This window comes from Schistocerca americana, chromosome 2 (genome assembly GCF_021461395.2).
Source record: "Schistocerca americana isolate TAMUIC-IGC-003095 chromosome 2, iqSchAmer2.1, whole genome shotgun sequence".
Classification (NCBI taxonomy): Eukaryota; Metazoa; Arthropoda; class Insecta; order Orthoptera; family Acrididae; genus Schistocerca; species Schistocerca americana.
The window spans coordinates 928,134,189-928,152,516 of record NC_060120.1 but is presented as its reverse complement, the minus strand read 5'-3'; the positions used below and the strand labels follow the sequence as shown (position 1 = coordinate 928,152,516).

The following is an 18,328-nucleotide window of genomic DNA, read 5'->3' as shown; positions in this document are numbered from 1 at the left end:
AGCAGTGCTAACATACAAGCAGCACTGCGTGAAATAACGACAGAAATCAATGTGGGACACACTGCAAACGAATGTGTTAGGACAGTGCGGCGAAATGGTGTGTTAATGGACACGACCAACGCGAGTGCCTTTGCTAACAGCATGATATCGCCTGCAGCGCCTCTCGTGGGCTAGACGACTGGAAAACCGTGGCCTGGTGAGATAATCCCGATTTCAGTTGGTAAGAACTGATGGTAGGGTTCAAGTGTAGCGCAGACCCACGAAGTCATGGAGCCAAGTTGTCAACGAGGCGCTGCGCAGGCTGCTGGTGGCTCCGTAATGGTGTGGCTGTCTTCTCATGGCATAGACTGAGTCTTCTGGCCCAACTGAACCGATCACTGACTGCAAATCGTTTTATGTTCGGGTTCTTGCAGGCCATCTGCAACCATTCACAGACTTCACGTTCTCAAAGAACGATGTTATGTCACCAGACCACAACCGTTCCCAATTGGTTTGAAAAAAACATTTTGGACAGTTCGGGCGAATGATTTGGCCACCCAGATCGCCCGAAATAGACCCCATCGAGCTACTATGGGACATAATCCAAAGGTCAGTTCGTGCACAAAATCCTGCACCAACAGCAGTTTCGCATTTATGGATGGCCATAGATGTATCATGGCTCGGAACATCCAGCGGCTTGTTGAGTCCATGCCACTGCGCGTTGCTGCCAAAGACGGTAAAAAGGAGGTCCGACACAATATTACGAGATATCATCTCAGAGTAGGGTTTTAATGTGGTCATGTGTCCGCTCCTCCACCACCCCTGAAGCAACTAAAACTTGCTGTTATGTAGAACCAAAGGGAAACTCGTGGGGTTTGTGAACGTCGTCCGTGGCAGAAATCCGCTCGTCTGCGCCAACCCGGGGTACGTAGGACCGCCGGTTTCGTCAGCTGCGGCTAATGGACTCCCCGTGGCCCCTCCACAATCGCACAGGTTAGGAACCTGGTTGTTCCAGAATCCGTCGGGATCATCCGAGGTCGTCGCTGCGTGGCCAGCCGTTGGCGAGAAACCTTCCAGTGGGCGCTTCTGCGAACCTTTGGCGTGCAGATTATTTCCGAGTCGCTAACACATGTTTCCTTTTCTGTTGCAGGCTGTGATTTTCGATGAGATCGACCTGACGGACCTGAGCTTCGCCGAGTGCAGCATCAAGAACGCGAACCACAGTTTCCAGGTGAGCACACTGGCGTAATTAGAGCGCGAGGCGAGGAAAGAAGAGGCGGGCCAGTCCGATGAAACAGCGGACGGTGTGGCGCAACTGCGCCCAGCCCAGGCCCTGCTCTCCGACTAATTGCTGGGCTGGCGTGGCGTGTCCTGGTTGTCCACGTGACCGGCGCTGCCGCCGCTCGTAAACCCCAGCGCCGCCACGCAGCAGATCACTCACATTAATGCCCACTCCGTCACTCCGGCCAGTCCACTGTCGCGACGCTGCCGAGATAAACGCCCCGTCGGATAATTACACCAGGCGACCTGGCGCTCAGCCGCAGGCGTCACATTAATACTCGGCAGATGGAGAGTCCAAAATTCACGTCTGGACACCTCAATTCATACACTGACGGAAAATAACATCGCAACAGCAAAAGAGACATAATTTAGAGTAATGAAATTTAGGTGAAATGTGGTAATGACACACCAAAATTACGATAGTAATCCATTGTAGTTGCTACATATTTTATTACAAACAAGAGCATTATAAAATCACAATCACAGTAATACAGGAGACTGCCTTACAAGGCAAGATCACTTCGACAAATAACAAATAAATTTGTTTAACCGGAACAAGTCCCATAAAATATGAAATCTGAATGCGTCAGGGTAAATATACTCAGGATAAGCTTCACTTAAATAGTACAAATGTCCATACAATTCCCATCAGAACTCTCATTACTTCCAATCAGCTGAGGAACAGATTAAGGGTAAGAACACAGATCTTTTAAAGTTTGGCTAACCAACTTTCGTAAATAAAACTAGATACAAATGACTAAAACAATTAAGGAGGTGCTTTAATTTTGACCAAGCCAATCTTCAAATTTGCTTAGTTGATTAATCAACAATATTCTTAGAATGATTACAACTAGAACATGACCATATGACAATACCCCTAAAATGAGGTCGCTTCAATATTGCGTGTGAATTAGCGATAGACGCGAGCAGATCAAGGATTCAAATCAATACGAGAGATCCACGAGACAGGAAATGACATAGAAATGTACTCAACTTTGCACTGCAATTGAACTTCGGACTCTATAATTGGCTCTGAGCACTATGGGACTTAACTTCTGAGGTCATCAGCCCCCTAGAACTTAGAACTTCTTAAACCTAACTAACCCGACATCACACACATCCATGCCCGAGGCGGGATTCGAACCTGCGACCGTAGCGGCCGCGTGGCTCCAAACTGTAGCGCAAGAGGACGAGTCGGACAACGAAGGAGCGGGGCCAGTAGCTACGGCGCGTTGAGTCGTGAGGGCAGATCCACCGCCCATGGTTCAAAAAATGGTTGAAATGGCTCTGAGCACTATGGGACTTAATTTCTGAGGTCATCAGTCCCCTAGAACTTAGAACTACTTAAACATAACTAACCTAAGGACATCACACAAATCCATGCCCGAGGCAGGATTCGAACCTGCGACCGTAGCGGTCGCGTAGTTACAGCCGGTCAAATGGAGACCCACAATGGTGAGAACACTATTGAGAAGAGCGTGAGACAGGTTTGTAGCCTATTCCCTATGGAGTGAAACTAAAGTGTTCCTTTTTCCCACGCGCCATTTGAAAGTGGAATGGTAGAGAAGTAGTATGCAAATGGTTCGATGAACGCTCTGCCAGGCACTTAAGTGTGAATTGCAGAGTAACCATGTAGATGTAGTTGTAAAAGTCCTGCGAGAAGAAATAATAATTTGGGGGTTTGATGATGAAAACTGTAGTTTAGTCGGAGATGGAAAATGACTTGGGGGAATAGTTGAGCAGAATGGATAGTGTCTTAACAGGAGGTTATACGATCAACAAAAACATAACTAGGGTAACAGAATGTAGTCGAATTAATTCAGGCGATGCTGAGAGACTTAGATTGGGATATGGGACTCTAAAAGTAGTAGATGGATTTTTCTATTTAGTTAGCAAAAGTAACTAATGTTGGCTGAAGTAGGGTAGAACGAGAAAAGCATTTTTGAGAAAGAGGAATTTGTTAAAATGGAGTATAAATATAAGTGTTGTCAAGTCTTTTCTGAATGTACACAACTCTCATCTATCCGCAAGGAAAAGGGTCAATGTCCGCGACGAAGAACACCCTTTCCGACAGGCAGCTGAACACACTCCGTTGAATATCCCAACCGCCCTGTTTACACTGACTCTTTTTTAGAGGCATAACATTTTCTTGTACGGATGTGAAATGTGGACGACAAGATTTTTAGACAGAAAGAGAATAGAAGCTTTTGAAATGTCGTGCTACAGAAGAACGCTGAAGCCTAGGCGGGTCGATCGTGTAACAGCTGAGTAGTTACTGAGTGGAACTGGGGAGAAAAGAAATATGTTGCGTTACTTGACTAAAGGAGTGGATCGCTTGATATGACACATTTTGAGATGTCAAGCAATCATCAGTGTAGTATTTGTGGGGAGTGTGTGTGTATGTGGGTGGGGGGGGGGGGGGGGAGGGGTAAAAATTGTAGAGAGCGACCAAGGCTTGAATTTAGTAATGGTTCAAATGGCTCTGAGCACTATGGGACTTACCTTCTGAGGCCATCAGTCCCCTAGACTTAGAACTACGTAAACCTAACTAATCTAAGGACATCACGCATATCCATGCCCGAGGTAGTATTCGAACCTGCGACCGTAGCAGCAGCGCGATTCTGGACTGAAGCGCCCATAACTGCTCGGCCACAGCGGTCGGCAAGGAAGAATATCCAGCTTCTCATAGCCCTATTAATCTATTTCGTCCAAACTCAGTGAATTTTTAAAGCATACCTGATTTGCACCCTCATAGTAGCACTACGAAGCGCCACTCTTATCCGACTGGTGTGAATTCTGAATGGGCATCATTTTTCAGATGTAGAAACACGTCTACCAACTTCCGTTTACGTCGCACAACTCCTTCTTAGTGTTGCGAATTTTCTCCGTCAGTGTAGCTGATCCCTGACAGTTTCAGTGGACTGGGCGGAGCAGCCTCGCACGCCTACCTCAACCAGTATCGTCACAATTTTGTAAACGACTCCGTGGCAACGTCTCAGTGTGGTCGCAGCTCTCTGGCCGGCTACTGTTTTCGTTTTCTCCCGTTTGCCCTTCGCATCTGAAATCTTGCAACAGCGCTGCGAGCTGTAAGGGTTCTTAATAATAAATGAAAAGCACCAGTTTGCTTTTGTTCTACAAAAGCAAACTGGTGCTTTTCATTTATTATTATAATGTTGTTCTTCCAAGAACCGACAGAAGATTCTGTTAATATGTAAGGGTTCTTCTTATGTACTCATGACTGCAGGCTCACTGTTGCTTGTCTCAATCATTTCAGCCGAACGGCTACTTCATGGACGTCGCAGCCCACTTCTCTCCCAATACTTGTCCAGTAGCGTTATACTTATTTTCTAAGATGCATTTTTTTTTTCTTTGTGCAACCTCAGAGTTTGGTTCCATTGTACCAAAACATGAGTTGTATATAATATGGACGTAGTAGGAAAAGGTGCAAGATGTTCTAAATTATGAGAAAAATAGGAGTAAGCAACGGGAAACGGTGGGTGATATACACTGAAGAACCAAAGAAACAGGCAGACCTACCTAATATTGTGTAGGGCCCCCGCGACCACGCATAAATGCCGCAACATGACGTGTCATGGACTCGACTAACCTCTGAAGTAGTGCTGGACACCATGAATCCTGCAGGGTTGACCATAAATCCGTAAGAGTACGAGGGGGTTGAGATCTCTTCTGACAGCACTTTGCACCAGATATGCTCAATAATGTACAAGTCTGGAGACTCTGGTCGCCAGAGGAATTGTTTAAACTCAGAAGAGTGCTCCTGGAGCCACTCTGTAGCATTCTGGACGTCCGAGGTATCGCATTGTCCTGCTGGAGTTTCCCAAGTCCTTCGGAATACACAATGGACATGAATGGATGCAGGTGATCAGAAAAGATGGCGACGTACGTGTTACCTGTCAGAGACGTATCTAGACGTATCAGGGGTCCCATATTACCCCAATTTCACACGCCCCACACCATTACAGAGCCTCCACCAGCTTGAACAGTCCCCTGCTGTCATACAGGGTCCATGGATTCATGAGGTGTCTCCGTATCCGTACACGTCCATCCACTCGGTACAATTTAAAACGAGATTTGTCCGACCGGGATACATGTTTCCGGTGATCAACAGTCTAATGTCGGTGTTGACGGGCCCAGTGACGCGTAGTTTTGTGTCCTGCAGTCATCAAGAGTACACAAGTGGGCCTTCGGTTCCGAAATCCCATATCGATGATGATTCGTGGAAGGGTTCGCAGACTGTCACTTGTTGATGGCCCAGCATTGAAATCTGCAGCAGTTTTTCGAGGGGTTACACTTCTGTCACGTTGAACGATTCTCTTCAGCCGTCGTTGGTTCCGTTCGTGAAGGATATTTTTCCGGTCGCAGCGATGTTTAGTGTTTTGTCGGATTCCTGATACTCACGGTACAGTCGTGAAATGGTCATACGGGAAAATCACCACTTCATCGCCACCTCGGAGATGCTCTGTCCCATCGCTCGTGCGCCTATTATAACACCACGTTCAAACACATTTAAATCTTGATATCCGCCATTGTAGCAACAGTAACCGATCTAACAACTGGACCAGACACTTGTTGTCTTATATAGGCATTGCCGACCGCAGCGCCGTATTATGCCTGTTTACAGATCTCTGTATTTTAATACGCTTGCCTAATGAGCGAAGAATGTGGAATGAGAACTAATCGGAGAAAGACATAAGTAACATGACGGACACAGCAAGGACGACAGAAAACACTGGCACATGCAAAGAGAAGATTCGTGGCTAAGAGACGTCTGCTAGTATCAAACGATGCCTTAAACTGAGGAAGAAATTTCTGAGGGTGTACGTTTAGAGCACTGCATTGTACGGCAGCGAATCATGGACAGTGGGAAGACCGGACCAGAAGACGAGTCCAAGCGTTTCAGATATGGTACTACAGCAGAATGTTGAAAATCAATTGGACAGATAAGGTTAGGAATAAGGGGGTTCTCCGCAGAATTGGCGGATAAACGGACATATGTCCGACGTGATTATAACAGCACGGCGGAAGTTAACAGTCATTGAACACGGAATGGTGGTTGGGGCTAGACACATGGCTCATTCCATTTCGGAAATCGATAGGGAATTCAATATTCTGAATCCACAGTATCGAGAGTGCTCCAAGAATACCAACCTTGAGGCTTCATCTCTAACCAAGGACAACGCAGTGACCAGCGGCCTTCACTTAACGAACGAGAGCAGCGCCGTTTGCGTAGAGTTGTCAGTGCTAACAGACAAACAACACTGCGTGGAAAAACGGCACAAGTCAATATGGGACGTACGACGAGAGTATTTGTTAGGACAGTGTGGCGAAATTTGGTATTAATGTGCCATGGCAGCAGACGATCGACCCGAGCGCCTTCGCTAACATCGCCTGCAGTGCCACGCCTGGGCTCGATTGGACCTTTGACGACTGGAAAACCGTGACCTGGTGAGAGGAGTGAGTACCAGTTTCAGTTGGGAAGAGCTGATGGGAGTGTCCGAGTGTAGCGCAGATCCCACGAAGCCATAGAGCCAAGTTGTCAACAAGGCGCTGCGCAGGCTGGTGGTGCTACCGTAATGGTGTGTGCTGCGTTTACGTGGAATAGGCTTGGTCTAACTGAGCCGATCATTGACTGCAACTGGTTGTGTTGGGCTACTTGGAGACCATTTCTAGCCGTCAATCGACTTCATGTACCAATACAACGATGGAATTACACTGCTGGCCATTACAATTGCTACACCAAGAAGAAATGCAGATAATAAACGGGTATTTATTGGACAATTATATTATACTAGAACTGACATGTGATAAGATTTTCACGCAATTTGGGTGAATAGATCCTGAGAAATCAGCACCCAGAACAACCACCTCTGGCCGTAATTACGGCCTTGATACGCCTGGGCATTGAGTGAAACACAGCTTGGACGGCGTGTACAGGTACAGCTGCCCAGGCAGCTTCAACACGATACCACAATTCTTCAAGAGTAGTGACTGGCGTATTGTAACGAGCCAGTTGCTCGGCCACCATTGACCAGACGTTTACAATTGGTGAGAGATCTGGAGAATGTGCTGGCCACGGCAGCAGTCGAACATTTTCTGTATCCAGAAAGGCCCGTACAGGACCTGCAACATGTGGTCGTGCATTATCCTGCTGAAATGTAGGGTTTCGCAGGGATCGAATGAAGGGTAGAGCCACGGGTCGTAACACATCTGAAATGTAACGTCCTCTGTTCAGAGTGGCGTCAATGCGAAAAAGAGATGACCGAGACGTGTAACCAATGGCACCCCATACCACCACGCCGGGTGATACGCCAGTATGGCGATGACGAAAACACGCTTCCAACGTGCGTTCACCGCGATGTCTCCAAACACGGATGCGACAATCATGATGCTGTAAACAGAACTTGGATTCATCCGAAAAAATGACGTTCTGCCATTCGTGCACCCAGGTTCGTCGTCGAGTACACCGTCGCAGGCGCTCCTGTCTGTGATGCAACGTCAAGGGTAACCGCAGCCATGGTCTCCGAGCTGATAGTCCATGCTGCTGCAAACGTCGTCGAACTGAGTTCGTGCAGATGGTTGTTGTCTTGCAAACGTCCCCATCTGTTGATTCAGGGATCGAGACGTGGCTGCACGATCCGGATAAGATGTGTGTCATCTCGATTGCTAGTGATACGAGGCCGTTGGGATCCAGCACGGTGTTCCGTATTACCCTCCTGAACCCACCGATTCCATATTCTGCTAACAGTCATTGGATCCCGACCAACGCGAGCAGTAATGTCGCGATACGATAAATCGCAATCGCGATAGGCTACAATCCGACCTTTATCAAAGTGGGAAACTTGATGGTACGCATTTCTCCTCCTTACACGAGGCATCACAACAATGTTTCACCAGGCAACAGCGGTCAACTGCTGTTTGTGTATGAGAAATCGGTTGGAAACGTGCCTCATGTCAGCACGTTGTAGGTGTCGCCACCGGCGCCAAGCTTGTGTGAATGCTCTGAAAAGCTAATCATTTGCATATCACAGCATCTTCTTCCTGTCGGTTAAATTTCGCGTCTGTACCACGTCATCTTCGTGGTGTAGCAATTTTAATGGCCAGTAGTGTATTATGGATGACAAAGCGCCACGTTACCAGGCCACAACTGTTCGCGATTGGTTTGAAGAACATTCTGGATAATTCCAGTGAATGATCTGGCCACCCAGATTTCCCGATATAAATCCCATCGAACATTTATTGGAAATAATAGAGAGTTCAGTTCGTGCACAAAAACCTGCACTGGTAACACTTTCGCAGTTATGGACGGCTATAGAGGCAGCATCGCTCAATATTTCTGCCGGGGCTTCCAACGACTTGTTGAGTTCAGTCCATGTGGAGTTGCTGCAGTACGCCGGGCAAACGGAGGTCCGACACGATATTAGAAGGTATCCCATCACTTTTGTCACGCCAGTATATTAACTCGCTTTCTGCCTGCTGCATACACGCTGCTGCTTCCAGTGTGATGGAGATAGAGTCGTGTTCAAGGATAGCGGCAATTTCTGCGTTGCAGCTGTTCACTGAGCAACATATCTAAAATCTTCAAGCGACAGCGTACAACTGAGAGCCAGAGATCGGTTCTCTGTGCTTTTTTTTCCGCCACCACCCCACAGTATGCTTCCGCGGAAGGGGAAGAAGTGCCCATAGCCAATAACTGGGGGCCGCAGACAGGCGATGCGGCTCGGGCGTTTGAACTTTGGTGAAACGGCAGAGAGCTAGGTTGGTCAGTGGTAAGGTACTGGATCAAACAAACTTATACAGTTTCAGTTTGTTTATTTAACAATGAGCTCAAATATAAAAAGTACAAAAAGTTTTAGCTCTCTTGAAGTTCCAGATGGACACTTCGTCCTATTAAGTTTTCCGTTCTGGTAAGGACTCAGAATACTGAAGGTACAAATAATAAAATATGAAAAAACTGCGCCGGCCTGAGTGACCGCGCGGTTCTAGGCGCTACAGTCTGGAACCGCGCGACCGCTACGGTCGCAGGTTTGAAACTGCCCCGGGAATGGATGTGTGTGTTGTCCTTAGGTTAGTTAGGTTTAAGTAGTTCTAAGTTATAGGGGACTGATGATGGTTCAAATGGCTCTGAGCACTATGGGACTCAATTGCTGTGGTCATAAGTCCCCTAGAACTTAGAACTACTTAAAGCTAACTAACCTAAGGACATCACACACATCCATGCCCGAGGCAGGTTTCGAACCTGCGACCGTAGCGGTCGTGCGGTTCCAGACTGTAGCGCCTTTAACTGCTCGGCCACTCCGGCCGGCTGGGACTGATGACCTCAGAAGTTAAGTCCCATAGTGCTTAGAGCCATTTGAACCATTTTTTGAAAAAAATTGCATCTATTAGCCACCTTAAAAGGCAACAGAATAAAGAAACTACGTAATTAACTAAGCGCCTTCACGGCGACCAGTGTGTTTAAATACAATTTAAAAACATCCACAGTTAGTAGCTCGCCCTAGTCGACAACCAAGATAAACAATATTTTAAAAGATCACGTTTGACAACTAATGTTGACAGCAGTCAGTTTAAATTACCAAAACAAAGAACATCAGAATTTAACTATCTGCGGGAGGAGGACAACTACATCTCCAGTGAGCTACCAAAACTTAAATTCCTTAAATTGTCAAGGCCCATAAACAGCAAAGGCTGCCTGAAACACATCAAAAGTCTTTAAGATTTAAAATTCGACAAGCAGACACAATTAAACCTGGATTTAAAATAAAAATGTAGATCAAATATTTAGTCTTCAGACAGCGAAATAAAAATAAAGAATATACCAAAGAGCAACCGCCAAACGGCCAACAGTGTGAGGGGCCACAAGAATCAAAATATGAATACCAGTTAACGTTGAAGGGTCACGAGACGAGTCGAAATCCAAGTAATAATAAATGAGAGCAGTATTTCTTTCAATACCACCTGCCTCATGCAGTTTTACATACAATGCAAAAACAAATGAAATAGATTGCCTACTGCTAACTGTGAGGCAGAACTTTATAATAATTTAACGAGAGGTAAGAAACGTGCTTATTACAAGAACAGACAAAACCAGTGCACTCTGTGACGTCCCCTCTCCGCCGCGTGCTGGTGTTGTCGACGTCGTGGAGCTGTTACTGCTACAGCTCGGTCGGTGGAGTCGAGACGCGATGCGCGATGGTGGGTGTCTCCGTCGGTTAACGAGAGACAAGATCTGAAAAAGCTCTTAACAAATCGTTCCTCGCGTAATGATTAAAGTTTGATTGCGAGTCCGCACAGTTTCCTTATTAATGCAAACTGCGCACTCTGTTTGTCTCTTATGGTTTGAAGTTGAATTATTATGTGCTCAGTTAACATTTTAGTGCAGTAATTGATGAATCTTTGCTCATGCGCATCGTCCACATCACCAAGAGCGAGGAAAAAGTTCAATTGCAGATCGTATTGGTCGTTGTTTGTTCGTTGCTAAGTAAAATTGTTCGCTCTATATGACGTGAGATCCACAGATATTCTTTAACAATGTCTTAATTATCTTGCGTCGTAATGTTATGTGTGTCCAAACCTTCCTCGTCACAACTAACAGTCCACGAATTTACTTCCAAGTTAAATAGTCACTGTTCATTAACTTTTGATGAGCGATTACCAAATATCCATCGAATGATGGAGGCGACACGCTGAATTTCCACTTTTGATGAACAATTTTATTGTTCCTTTTCGCTAGATACTTTATAAACATCACGCCCCATGCACACACGGTTAATCAGCACTGGCAGTTCTGTTAGTTTCAGGTATCGTGACAATTACGACAGCTTTAACGCTCGGCGTAATTGTATCTCCTTCATGTATTCGTGTCAATGTCTCCTACTCGAGACTAAACGTGCATTATAGTCTTTTGAAACTTTGCCCATTCCTCTCTGTAAGTTCACTTGTATGAATGTTGAGTCCAATATTGCCTACTTCCGTTAATAAAGTCCAACAACTCGGTATACACAGTCAGCATACTATCTCGGTTCAAGTCTCTAGTCTGAATATCAGTTCACAAAATCTGTGCGTCTACATCACGCAACAACGACTCTTGAAAGTAAAACAATCTCGTTCGCTCAACTATGGCAAGAGCTGCTCTCGTATGACTTTATAGCACGATAGCTAGCAAGCAACTCTTTTTCCGTGAATGAGTATTGTAGACGCATTGAATTTCTTCGTTGCGTTTACAACTCTCTTCCACATAAAAGTTATCTCTGACCGACATTTCTTTGGACTTATCTTTCATGGTACTAATTTGCAATTATTACTTAGATGTTTGGCAAATTGCTAAAGATGACCTTTCTTTCTTTTTCCTTTCTGCTAAAACACACTCTGTAATGCTTAATGTTGGTGTTTATCAAGACTTTCTGCTGTTAAATCATCAGCAAAGTTGTGGTACCTGTCAGGATAACTTTTCCCTACTTTACATCGTGATGGTCTTTCCTAATTGGGTTTTGGGGTCCATTAGGGTGTTACAACCCACGCAGGTGGGGAGCGCACAATATCACAGCGCAATGTGTCTCGATAATCAGGATGGCAGAACCTTACGGCACATCATAGGGATTTTCCAAAATTTTCTCTTCCCAACACCTGATGGCTGTAAAGCAGATGCCCGCCGTAGTTTCCACGATGTTCCTGCATGAAATTAAAACATCCACAAGTGCCCCGTCCACCAGCAAGGCAGAGTTTTCAGGGACTCTGAGACTTCATTCTGCCACTCGCCGCTGCTCAAGCAGGAACCAAACAGCCATTTCCATCAGCGTGGCAGCCCCCGCCAACATTCAACGCTACCGCCTCGATCCTTCAGTTTGATCCAACAACCGAAGCCACTCCCTTGACTGTTACATGCAGCCGTCAACCAAATGTCGCCCACAAGTCGCAGTACTGCAGGGGGACGGTCAACCAACCTCCTTGCCGTTAATTCATGCGAGAGCGTTTATCCTCACAAAGCACTACGTCGCTGCCCCTAGCGGAACGCTCGAGCCGCATTGCCATACAACGAGTCAGAGGAGTTACGCTGCAGCGCCAAGTATTGATAACGGTTTTCGCACGAATCACTTGCGTTACAGGATCTGTTTCGGTGCAGTTCTTCGAATGCACAGGCAATTCGTGACCCTATGTGTCCTTGTGCCATCTACATCTACATATATACTCCGCTAGCCACCAAGCGGTGTGTAGCGGAGGGCACATTTCGCGTCAAAGTCATATTTCCCCCCCTCTGTTCCACTCGCGGATCGCGCGAGGGAAAAACGACTGTCTGAACGCCTCAGTACGAGCTCTTATTTCCTTTATCTTTGAATGGTGATCATTGCGCGATTTGAAAGTTGGTAGCAATAATATATGCTCTACATCCTCGGTGAAGATCTGATTTCGGAATTTAGTGAGCAGCCCATTCCGCTTAGCGCGCCGTCTATCTGCAAATGTGTCCCACTTCAAACTTTCAATGAGATTTGTAACGCTCTCGCGATGGCTAAATGTACTAGTCACGAATCTTGCCGCTCTTCTTTGGACCTTCTCAATCTCTTGAATCAGACCCAGCTGGTAATGGTCCCATACAGACGAACAATGCTCTAAGACTGGACGAACTAACGTATTGTAAGCTATTTACTTTGTTGAAGGACTGCATCGCTTCAGGATTCTACAAATAAACCGCAATCTAGTGTTCGCCTTACCTGTTACTTGTGTAACCTGATCATTCCATTTGAGATCATTTCGAACAGTCACGCCCAGATACTTGACTGATGTTACCGTTTCCAAAGACTGATCTTTTACTTTTTTCTCATACATTAATGGGGATTCGCCTTGTTATACGCGGTAGGTTACACTTACTAATATTGAGAGATAACTGCCAATCATTACACCAAGTATTTATTTTCTGCAAATCCTCATTAATTTGTTCACAACTTTCGTGTGATACTACTTTCCTGTAGACTACTGCATCATCGGCAAACAGTCTAAGGCCGCTGTCAATACCATCAACCAGATCGGTTATGTAAATCGTAAAAAGCAGAGGACCTATTACGGTGCCCTGGGGCACACCTGAAGTTACTCTTGTTTCTGTCCGTTCAGGACGACATACTGCTCCCTGCCTGTTAGAAAACTTTCTAACCAACCGCATATGTCACTGGATAGACCGTAAGCCCTCTGATCAAGTATGAAAGTAACGGCTCCAACTTTAAGAAAACTCACAATCTTGAGTGATTTTAATATTAATTGAATGGTTGAAGGGGGAAAAACGTTTACTCCTCTCAGCCCTGTAGTCCGCCATGCAGGCATGACGTCGGTGGCATTTGTTGGCTGTAGAAAATTAGTTTTGATACGCAAATTGGTTGACATAATTAGCGAGCTTTTTAATTGCGTAGTTGATAGGTCCGTGCTCAGACTCAATAAACTCGCCGTCTCGTCAGCATCATGAATCTGTAATCATATATTCTGAATTAATTTTATTTCACTCTCTCTCTCTCTCTCTCTCTCTCTCTCTCTATCTATCTATCTATCTATTTATCTATCTATCAATCTATATATCATGGGTAACTGAAAAATGATATCACACAAGCAGTATGATCTGTGAAATGAGGACGCATTTATTTAAGGAGACTGAAGTAAAAGTCGTGTCTCCAAAAAAATGTCAATGCCACAGGGTGGCTGGGATATCCAAAAAAGTGTGTTGAACCGCCTGTCGGAAAGGGTGTTCTTCCTCTGCGGACGTTGTCCCCTACCGTGCAGATAGGTGAGACTTGTGTCGCATGTGTATTTGTAGCGTATATACACTACTGGCCATTAAAATTGCTACACCACGAAGATGACGTGCTACAGACCCGAAATTTAACCTACAGGAAGAAGATGCTGTGATATGCAAATGATAAGCTTTTCAGAGCATTCACACAATGTTGGCGCCGGTGGCGACACCTACAACGTGCTGACATGAGGAAAGTTTCCAACCGATTTCTTATACACAAACAGCAGTTGACCGGAGTTGCCTGGTGAAACGTTGTTCTGATGCCTCGTGCAAGGAGGAGAAATGCGTACCATCACGTTTCCGACATTGATAAAGGTCGGATTGTAGCCTATCGCGATTGCGGTTTATCGTATCGCAACATTGCTGCTCGCGTTGGTCGAGATCCAATGACTGTTAGCAGAATATGGAATCGGTTGGTTCAGGGGGGTAATACGGAACGCCGTGCTGGATCCCAACGGCCTCGTATCACTAGCAGTCGAGATGACACACATCTTATCCGGATCGTGCAGCCACGTCTCGATCCCTGAATAAACAGATGGGGACGTTTGCAAGACAACAACCATCTGCACGAACAGTTCGACGACGTTTGCAGCAGCATGGACTATCAGCTCGGAGACCATGGCTGCGGTTACGTTGACGCTGCATCACAGACAGGAGCGCCTGCGACGGTGTACTCGACGACGAACCTGGGTGCACGAATGGCGAAACGTCATTTTTTCGGATGAATCCAAGTTCTGTTTATAGCATCATGATTGTCGCATCGCGGTGAACGCACATTGGAAGCGTGTATTCGTCATCGCCATACTGGCGTATCACCCGGCGTGATGGTATGGGGTGCCATTGGTTACTCGTCTCGGTCACCTTTTGTTCGCATTGATGGCACTTTGAACAGTGGACGTTACGTTTCAGATGTGTTACGACCCGTGGCTCTACCCTTCATTCGATCCCTGCGAAACCCTACATTTCAGCAGAATAATGCACGACCGCATGTCGCAGGTCCTCTACGGGTCTTTCTGGATACAGAAAATGTTCCACTGCTGCCCTGGCCAGTACATTCTCCAGATCTCTCACCAATTGAAAACGTCTGGTCAATGGTGGCCGAGCGACTGGCTCGTCACAATACGCCAGTCACTACTCTTGATGAACTGTGGTGCATGGGCAGCTCTACCTGTACACGGCATTCAAGCTCTGTTTGACTCAATGCCCTACCGTATCAAGGCCGTTATTACGGCCAGAGGTGGTTGTTCTGGGTACTGATTTCTCAGGATATATGCATCCAAACTGCGTGAAAATGTAATCACATATCAGTTCTAGTATAATATATTTCTCCAATGAATACCCGTTTATCATCTGCATTTCTTCTTGGAGTAGCAATTTTAATGGCCAGTAGTATAATATAGTGCTATGTTTACGTAGCATGATGATGATGATGATGATGATGACATTCAAGCCTTGGTACACCTGCACAATTTTTACCCCTCCCCCCCCCCCCCCCCCACACACACACACTTCCCACGAAAACTACACTGATGATTGCTTGGCGTCTCAGAATGTGTCCTATCAAGCGATCCACTCTTTTAGTCAAGTAACGCAACAAATTTCTTCTCTCCCCAATTCCACTCTAACTACTCAGCTGTTATACGATCGACCCATCTAGGCTACAGCGTTCTTCTGTAGCACCACATTTCAAAAGCTTCTATTCTCTTTCTGTCTAAAAATCTTGTCGTCCACGTTTCACATCCGTACAAGAAAATGTTATGCCTACAAAAAAGTGTCAGTGTAAACAGGGCGGTTGGGATATTCAACGGAATGTGTTCACCTGCCTGTCGGAAAGGGTGTTCTTCGTCGCGGACATTGACCCTTTTCCTTGCGGATAGATGAGAGTTGTGTACATTCAGAAAAGACTTGACAACACTTATATTTATACTCCATTTTAACAAATTCCTCTTTCTCAAAAATACTTTTCTCGTTCTACCCTACTTCAGCCAACATTAGTTACTTTTGCTAACTAAATAGAAAAATCCATCTACTACTTTTAGAGTCCCATATCCCAATCTAAGTCTCTCAGCATCGCCTCAATTAATTCGGCTACATTCTGTTACCCTAGTTATGTTTTTGTTGATCGTATAACCTCCTGTTAAGACACTATCCATTCTGCTCAACTATTCCCCCAAGTCATTTTCCATCTCCGATTAAACTACAGTTTTCATCATCAAACCCCCAAATTTTTATTTCTTCTCGCAGGAGTTTTATAACTACATCTACATGGTTACTCTGCAATTCCCACTTAAATGCCTGGCAGAGGGTTCATGAAACCATTTTCATACTACTTCTCTACCATTCCACTTTCGAATGGCGCGTGGGAAAAAGGAACACTTAATTTCACTCCATAGGGAATAGGCTACAAACCTGTCTCACGCTCTTCTCAGTAGTGTTATCAGCATTGTGGATCTCCATTTGACCGGCTGGAACCACGCGACCGCTACGGTCGCAGGTTCGAATCCTGCCTCGGGCATGGATTTGTGTGATGTCCTTACGTTAGTTATGTTTAAGTAGTTCTAAGTTCTAGGGGACTGATGACCTCAGATGTTAAGTCCCATAGCGCTCAGAGCCATTTGAACTAATTGACCGGCTGGTCGAATCGTGCTATAGCCAGATTTGTGGGGCATTAGGATATGACAGTGACCTGATGCTAGACTGCATGGGAGTGTCGCATTACCCATACTCAGTGTGATACCGTAGATCAGTACCACACGCACCGACGTCTCACAGTTGGCAACAGAAATGCTGATAGTGGTCACGTGGTAACCCAGTGGATCCAATGACGTGTGCCCGCTGAGCCACGCCTTCCGTGGCTCTGCCTTCAGAAGCCCTCTGCCGCCATAATATAGGATATCTGGCGCCAGCTACATGGCCCACTCTGTCGCAGTCATCCACAGTCTTTAATCTTAGCCTTCAACAGCTCGCTCATCCATTAGCAGTGGGAACCTACACTGCCTGACACTCTCTAGTTTGCTTCTTGTAATAGCTGGACTTTATAATTGTTTGTTCATTTGTAAATTTTCTTCGGAACACTTGGAGAAAATACACTACTGACCATTAAATTTGCTACACCAAGAAGAAGAGCAGATGATAAACAGGCATTCATTGGACAAATATATTGTACTAGAACTGACACGTGATTACATTTTCACGCAATTTGGGTGAATAGATCCTGAGAAATCAGTACCCAGAACAACCACCTCTGGCCGTAATAACGGCCTTGATACACCTGGGCATTGAGTCAGAGCTTGGATGACGTGTACAGGTACAGCTGCCCATGCAACTTCAACACGATACCACAGTTCATCAAGAGTAGTGACTGGCGTATTGTGACGAGCCAGTTGCTCAGCCACCATTGACCAGACGTTTTCAATTGGTGAGATCTCTGGAGAATGTACTGGCCAGGGTAGCAGTCGAACATTTTCTGTATCCAGAAAGGCTCGTACAGGACCTGCAACATTCGGTCGTGCATTATCCTGCTGAAATGTACGGTTTCGCAGGGACTGAATGAAGGGTAGAGCCATGGGTCGTAATACATCTGAAATGAAACGTCCTCTGTTAAAAGTGCCATCAACGCGAACAAGAGGTAACAGAGACGTGTAACCAATGGCACCCCATACCACCACGCCGGGTGATACGCCAGTATGGCGATGACGAATACACGCTTCCAATGTGCGTTCACCGCGATGTCTCCAAACACGGATGCGACCATCATGATGTTGTAAACAGAACAGCTGTTTTTGTATGAGAAATCGGTTGGAAACTTTCCTCGTGTCAGCACGTTGTAGGTGTCACCACCGGCGCCAACCTTGTGTGAATGCTCTGAAAAGCTAATCATTTGCATATCACAGCATCTTCTTCCTGTCGGTTAAATTTCGCATCTGTAGCACGTCATCTTCGTGGTGTAGCAATTTTAATGTCCAGTAGTGTACAAGCAAAACTTCTGTTTACTGTATTTACTTGATCGATAATCGTTTTTTCTCCTGTCCAACTTCCCTACGACGACAGCTACTGGTCTGTAGCCCACCTCTCCTTACCGTTCAGAGTCAAGTAGTAAACACACTCGTCGTCACGGTTCCTGTCGACCACGTCCGACCTCCACACGGGAGGATCGCGGTGTTGTTCATAAAGCACATCTTAACCCCTTCACACCTGTGCCTTTAATCCGAGAACAAGTTACAGATTCCCTGTAACATTCCGTGTCGTGCTGCACTATTGGTCATAAACTAGCAA

General features: G+C 45.8%; 1 protein-coding gene across 1 annotated transcript in view; it reads left to right on the top strand.

Annotated features, from left to right (window-relative positions):
- Nucleotides 1-1,133: 1,133 nt before the first annotated feature.
- The window catches only part of LOC124594870 (diacylglycerol kinase eta), a 563,158-nt gene continuing 545,963 nt past the window's right edge, over nt 1,134-18,328 (top strand). The window contains exon 1 of the mRNA XM_047133339.1: nt 1,134-1,210. The gene's annotated coding sequence lies outside the window, so the exon portion shown is untranslated. The remainder of the gene's footprint in view (nt 1,211-18,328) is intronic.